This window comes from Diceros bicornis, chromosome 31 (genome assembly GCF_020826845.1).
Source record: "Diceros bicornis minor isolate mBicDic1 chromosome 31, mDicBic1.mat.cur, whole genome shotgun sequence".
Classification (NCBI taxonomy): Eukaryota; Metazoa; Chordata; class Mammalia; order Perissodactyla; family Rhinocerotidae; genus Diceros; species Diceros bicornis.
The window spans coordinates 3,119,876-3,127,771 of NC_080770.1; positions in this window are offsets into that span (position 1 = coordinate 3,119,876).

Below are 7,896 nucleotides of genomic sequence, written 5' to 3' on the forward strand. Positions count from 1 at the left end.
CTTCAGAACCGTGAAGAATAAATTTCTGTTGTGTAAGCCATGCAGTCTATGGTATTTTTGTTATAGCAGCCCAAACTGACTAAGACAAATGGAATGCCACTCAGCAATAAAAAGGAATAACCATGGATCCATGTGACAACTTGGATGAATCTTGAGGGAATTCTGTTGAGTGAGAAAACAAATTCCAAAAGGTTACATACTGTGTCGTAACCTAGGAAAAAGGGGCTCGTTCTGCTTGCCACAATCTAGTGCCAATCAATTTGAAATAAGCTGGTGGTTGAAAAAGGAAAGTTTATACGATTAGCTAGCATAATCAGAAGATGGCAGACTAGTATCATAGAGAGCCATATTAAAATCGTACAGAATCTTGAGGCATTCAAGGGATGTTGACCATCTGGTGTAAGGAACTTCAAGGCACCACATTATCTCTTTCTTCTGACATTTGTGATGGGTACCAACACAGAATTTTTCTTTCTGGAGGTCATCAGGTTCCTGGGTAATTCAGAGAACAAAGTTATCATCTTATCACAGCTGAGAGATATACGTAAGCAAGAGTCACAGAACTAGCAGAGCATGTATTTTTCAAAAGTGAGAGGTGCTTAATCATCTAGGCTACGTGCAGGCAGGATTACATTCTTAGAAACTGGTGAGTCAGGATCATAGTTACAATATTGCTTCCTTTTCCCAAATGGCTTCCCTCAGGCTAACCTAAGATCTAGCTATTACAGTATGATTCCACCTCTATAGAATTCTTGAAATAAAATTATGGAACTGCAGAACCGATTAGCGGTTACCAGGAGTTGGGACGGGGCAGGGGTGATTCTAAAATAGCAAGATGATGGATCCTTGCAGTGAGGGAATGTTCTGTAGCATGGTGGTGGCGGATACACAAACCTGCACATGACAAAATCACATAGAATTACATGCACACACTCACACACGTGTACAAGTAAAATTGGAGAAATCTGAACCAGAGTGTCTCCATGTCAACATTCTGGTTGTGAGATTGTCCTACAGTCTGCAAGGTGTTACCATTGGGGAAACCATGTAAAGGTGGGTGGGACCCCTCTTTATGTATTCTTTGTTACAACCATATGTGGTCATTAAATTATCTCAAAATAAAAAGCTAGTTGAAAAAATAGGTAACATGTCCCATGGCCTCCCCCTGGCCCCAGCCACCCAGTGCCCCTCCCCAGTGGCAAGCTCTGTCACCAGTGTCCTGTGTCCCGTTCCAGAAATATTCTGGGTGTGTTCAAGCTCACGAGTGGATCAACTTTTTGGAAACACGAATAGTAGCTTACCAGACACACGGCCCCTTCCTTTGCTCTCTTAAACAAATGCCTTTATCATTCCCCATCAGTTAACTGCCTTATTCTTTTTGAGAGCTTCATAATATTCCATTATATGGATGCGCTTAACTAACCAGTGCCCTATGGATTGATGTTAAGTTGTTCCCAGTCTTTTGCACAGTCTTTCGCACCCAGTGCTGCAATGCACAGCCTTGAACTTGCAACCATTTGCACATGGCAGGGTATAGATGTGAGGCTGTTCCAATCACTGGTCCTGGGCTCTACCACATGCTGGGCGTCTCGGTGTATTCTGAGTCACAGAGGGTTGTGGCCACCAGTGCAGCTCACTGCCCCTGGGCAGGGAGGAAATAGCACAGGGGTCCTTCGACCACCTTGTGGCCCTCCCTCCAAGTGTCACCAGCCCCCTGCCCTGAGTTGATTCAAGACTGACTTAGCCTTAAAGAGTTGCTTATTGCTTAGTAGCTTAAAGAGCTGCTTCACAAGGGCCATCAGCAGTCAATAGTTCCTCAAAGTTGTTTTTCAGGAGGATGAGCAGCTGTCCACTGGCTTGAACCGGCTCGGACCAGTACAAACCACACTGCAGCAATAATGCCTGCGCAGAAGCATGGGAAAGTGTACAAAAGTAACCTTTACATCGTTCTAACACTAGAAACGCTGCCCCGGGAGGGGCTGAAGTCCTGTTAACATAACACACGGTGCATGTGGAGGCGTGTGTCTGAACTGCGCATGTGCCAGCTGTGCCCGCCTCTGCACGGAATGACAAAACTTCCCTCGTGCCTATTCGTTCTCTACCCCAAGTCAAAGGCACCCGCTCTCCTCGTTCGGGGAGCCGTAGCTTTGTGACATCCTTCCCTATGCTCTCCATTTTATTTGCTGCGTGCCGAATATAAAATTCTGCTGTGTGACAACTATTTCTGGTAGTTGGATTAACTCGCCAAGGAGTGGGCTCACTTTGGTCTAGTGACAATTTGGCAACCCAGATGGAACTCCTGACCCACTGAGGTTCTATTCTTTCAACCATCTGGTTTCCATGGACGGAGCAGTGGGCAGGCAGCTCGTCCTAGGCTCACACGTTCATGCTACCAGAGGTTGAGGCGTGGGCCTCATGGGAGGGACTTCCTTCTTGGTGTCGGTGCTGCCTTCTGGACATCGTTTCCCCATTGGGAGACCCAGGCGCCCCACTGAGCATTGTACTCAGAGGATCTCTTGGTGGAAGCAAGTAACGCCAACCCCCATGGCACTGCTATAAAAGTCATTTCTCTCACCTGTCTCACAAAGTCAGCCTGCCTGAAGCTTGGGTTGAAGGCTGCCCCAGCCTCGGGTCTGAGTCCTAGGGTTCGCTTGTTGGAGCCTGCCTTCGGTGTTCGAGTTCCCCATCTGGAGACAGCCTGGCTCAGGGGACAATCCCCTTTGGCCATGATTGCACAGCCTGACCATTTGGGAAGTACCGATGCCCAGCTCTGGCAGGCGGGAGCAATCTCTGTTGACTAGTCATTGGGCAGTGAGGGCTTGAGACACATTTGAGTTGTCACTGCAGGGGCTTGAAGCCCTTCTGAGGGCCCTTCTGTGTTTTGTGTTGTGTCTGTAACAGAAGGAGAAATTTCCTCTGGAGTTAAAGAGTCTGAGTCTTGCCTTGGAACAGTGACCAGGGACACCTGGCAGATACTTTTCTAGCGTCTTCCTCTTTCTCTCATCCTGGTATTTTCCTTGTTCTTCCTAAACTAATGATCTGGCTCCTGGACCTCATAAAACTCTCTCTGCTCCTCAGGTCCTTTCCCAGCAGTATCTGGGAAGCCCCACTGACCACTTACTCTGCTCTCTCAGGAGTTTACTGCAAAAGAGATTCCCACACCAGAATTGCTGAGAAATTTGGTGGTCTCCCCACAGACTCTCTTCCTGAGGATCATCTTCTTAGATCCCATTGGGGGGATCTCGTACTTCTAGTTCTTTTGGAGCCCTTTTACAGGTATGAGGATCGACGATACCAAACCACTAAGGAGCCCCTTGTTTACCAGAGAGTCCTCCTTATCAAAGAGCTCATTTCAATATGGTGATCAGAGACTCAGCAGGAGCTTGTATTCTTACAAGGGAAAAATCCAGAACCTCTGCTGAATAGCACGTTGTGGCAATGCCTGGTGGTTACAGGTCTAATGGAAGCTGCTATAAGATTCATTACTCCTAACCTGGGCATCAGGGCTGGTGCCCCAGAGATCAGTTGAGAGTAGACCCTTCTAGAATAGACCCATTGACTGCTTGGACTTTGCAGCAGACCACTAAGGTTTCCAGTCTCAACTGGGCAAAGTCTTGTCACTACCAACCATCATAGGCTGCCCTTGGGAGGGTGGAAACAGACCTTGAATAAGGACTCTAGAATGGGGAGTGCAAGCTCCATCCCAGAGGAGAGCCTGCTGGGCTGCCTTTGGGTACTCCCCATTGACACGAAAACAGATGCTTTTTTTGTGTGACACAGCCTGGCCACAGTATTGCTTAGAGGATGGGGAAAAGTGGCCAGAAAATGGGCCTCTAAATGTCAACACTATATTCCAATTGGCTCTGCTTTGCAAAAGAACCAAGAAGAGGGAAGAGGTCCCTGACGTCCAGTGCTTCATGGCACGGTACCAAAATGAAGAGTTACCAAAGAAAAGGAAAATCTACAAATTAAAAGTAGAACCCAAATCTTCAAGATGCTCCCACATCACAGGACCCTTTGAGTGAGGAGGATTTACTCCTCCAGGTCAGGAAGCCTGGGGCTAAGGAAACATCGTCTCCCCTAACCAGACTCTTGGACTCCAGCGTCAGCCTCACCATCAAACCAGTCAGGGAGTCTAGAGAGACCCTCACCTGGTTCTCCTGACACGCAGACCTCAGCACCCCCCAAACCTCAGGCTGTGACTCCAATGTCCCTTGCCCTTGCGGATTTGAGACCCAATCCATGGCTGTCCCTACCGAGTAGTCCTCCCACGAGGAAGATGACTCTCCAGCAGCCAAAGACCCTTTACCCTCCTCTTCCAGACAGCACCGCCAGATTGAGAGCTAGCTACCAGCCTGGGGGGTCTGACGGGGAAGGAGACATTAATGTGCATGTTCCCTTCTCCACCTCAGGCCTGTATGCTTGGAGAGCAAGCAGTAAAGCATCGATAGCTGACCCAGAGGAGTTTATAAACCTGAAGAAGGGAATTTTCTCTACTTGCAACCCAAGCTGGGCAGGTATTCCAAGCCTGTTGACGACTCTTCTCACCGCTGATGAGAAGTCCACTGTTCTATTAAAACCCGGGGAACAGGCTGGTCCAGAGTGTGACCAGGTTCAGAGATCCACAGGCCTGGGGAACAGGCAGAGCCAGGACCTGGCCCTGACTGGGATCCCGATGACTCTGATGATAGAGAAAAGCTAGGGCACTTTCGGGGCATGCTTTTAAGGGCAGCAGGGAGGGTGAGTCAGCCACCAGTTAACCATCAAAGCTGAGAGAAATCCGGCAGATTTCTCCCCAGAGAAATCCCTGGGGAGAACCAGTCTGCCTTTCTACAAGGGCTATGGGTCGGCCTCTGGTTGATATACAAATTGGGATCTGGAGGCACAAGGCGGTGTGGTGGTTCTTAATACCTATTTCACAGCTCAAAGTGCTCCACTTATCCATAGGAAGCTCCAAAAGTGGGCCATAGGTCCTGATACCAGTTCTGCAGAGTTAGTAGAGGCTGCCTTCAGGGTGTTCAACAACCGGGACGAGGCAGAAGAGAAGGAGGATGATAAAAAGATGCAGAGACAAGCAGCTCTGCTCACACTGGCCCTCCAGTCTGCTCAAGAAAACCCGGGGCAGAGGAAGAAGATGCCGCGGGTGAGTGACCCCGGCCCCCACCGTGGAACCAGAAGGCCACCGGTGGAACAGGGGCCTGATCAGTGTGCATACTGCAGATGGGAAGGACATTGGATGTGGAATTGTCCAGACCAACCCCAGAGAGGGAAGGGATCGGACAAGACCGAGCCACGGCAACTTCCCGTGACTGCAGATGACATGTGATGGAGCCCTGGGGCTCCCCGGTTGGCCCAGGCAACCAGATCCTCATCTCCCCAGAGCAGCCCCAGGTAACCTTAGCAGTGGGAGGACAGCATGTTGAAATTTTGCTCACTACTGGAGCCACATTCTCAGTGTTAAATACCCAAAAAGGAAACCTTTCAAAAAGAAAATGTGATATAAAAGAGATAAGCTAGAGGAGAGACCAAAAGATTTCTGCGTCCTTTGACCTGTGATGTAGGATCAAAAATGTGAAGACATTCTTTCTATACGTGCCAGAGTGCCCTGTTCCTCTCCTCGGGCGGGCCCTATTATCAAAACTGGGGGCCTCAGATAAGATAGAAGTCCAAGTTCCCTGAGATCAGGGAGTTGAGCTCACGGCCTTATTAAAAGACATACCATTCCCTGAAAAGGAAGACATTTCCCAAAATGTTCTAAGCCTTAACAGATCGACCACTTGCCTCAAGTAAAACAATACCTGCTAAAGCCAGAAGCCATAAAAGGAATCCTTCCTGTAATTAAGAATCTTTTAGAATCAGGATTGATCAGACCATGTAGATCCCCATGGAACACTCCCAGTTTACTCATTAAAAAGCCGGCAACAGGGGAGTACAGATTTGTCCAAGACCTTAGGTCTGTCAACGAAGCCGTCCAAAACACATATCCTGTAGCACCTAATCCTTACACTCTGCTGACTGATCTTCCTGGGGACAGCAAGTTTTATGCAATACTAGATTTAAAAAATACTTTCTTTTGCATCCCACTGGACCCCGAGTCTCAGGAGATTTTTGCCTTTGAATGGAAGGACCCAGACTCCCACCGGAAACAACAATACTGCTGGACTCTCCTACCCCAAGGTTTTAAGAACTCTCCTACAATTTTCAGGGAAATTCTGGCCTGAGATTTAAGGGAATTAAAATTAAAACAGAGCACTGTGTGACAGTATAAGGATGACATCCTAACAACCAGTCCTTCTGAGGAAATCTCTGGTGAGAACACTGTCACTGTGTCATAATTCTACCCACTAAAGAAAAGAAACCTTATACTTGTGGCTAACAAAAGTCATGAGCACCCCAGGGATGAAAGAACACATTGACTAAATTACTCAACAATGTGTTCATTGCCAGAGAAACAACATACAAACCAGACCTCCAGTACCCTCCTTGGCTAGGACAACTCAAATTCGAGGAAGCCCAGCAGGGGAATACTAGCAAGTTGATTTTACCCTAATGCCACGGCCCCTGGGGGATACAATACCTCTTGGCATTCATAGACACATTTACTGGATGGGCTGAAGCCTTTCCTTGCAGATCAGGAAAAGCACATGAGGTAGCAAAAATGTTGTTAAAAGAAATAATACCCCACTTTGGGTTGCCCAGATCGATTCAGAGTGACAAGGGTCAGCCTTTATATCAAAAATGACCTCTGAAGTCGCCAGAGGCTTCAGGATTAGCTGGAGGCCACGTGGTGCCCAGAGACCACAGTCGTCTGGAGAAACTGAGCCAGCCAGTCAAACTTGAGCTCAGCTGTGTCGGGAGACGCAGGAAAATCAGCTCCAATTTCTCTCATGAGGATAAGGGCAGCGCCAAAGGGCCAAGTGAAGCTCAGGCCCTTTGAAATGACATGTGGAAGGCCGCCCCCTGAAGACTCAGTCACTCACAAACCCAGACCCAGGGGTTTCCACGGCAATCGAACACAGAATCAACCTAAGTCAGGTAATAAATGCACTCAATAGATCTGGATAATTCTGTCTCCTCTGGCCGACAGAGGTCAAGCTCCACCCATAGGAACCTGGTGACAGGGACTATCCGAAAACCTGGAAAAGCAGTTCACCTCAAGGTCAACTAAATCCTATTTGCATGGGACCTCGTCTGGTATTACTAACTACACACTCTTCCCTGAAAATCGAAGGAGTCACCCCTTAGATCCTCCAACCATGGGTCAAAAGGGCACCTGCACCTGAACTCCACGAATGATCATCCCAGACAGTGGATGACGCCAAGTATTCCTGTCAACCATTCTCTGATTGCAGACTCTGGTTTCAGCGACATCAAAAGGGTCCGTAAATCCCAATATCCTGCCTTCGTAACCTGGCCGAAGTATTGGGAATTGCATTGGCTGTATTTTTAATGAAAGCCTTAACCCTCACACTCCTTGGCACTCCCCCTGGACACCCATCATCAAGGGTGTCACTCATGTCACTCGGTCCTACCCCAGTAGGAGCCTTGACATCAAAATGGTGAGTTTCTTGTGGAATGGTGTAGGTATCTCTGTATCCATAGAGCTTTGTGTTCTGCTGTCAGATCATGGCAAACCAACTTCCTTTGTCATCTGACCCAAAACGTTCAAAAGGGGTGAGACTTCACTGACTGTTGGCTATGTCACCAGCAACCCAAATTATTAGACAAGAGAACTATCACATATCTGCTGGGGACCCCCCTAAATGCAGAAAAAGTGATTAAGAATTGCACTGCCCACTGAGGGAACCCTAACACCGATAACCTACTCTGAGCCATACAAGTGGAACCCACCACAAATAAAAGAAGGAAATCTTCCCCTTGGTGCTTCCATGCCCT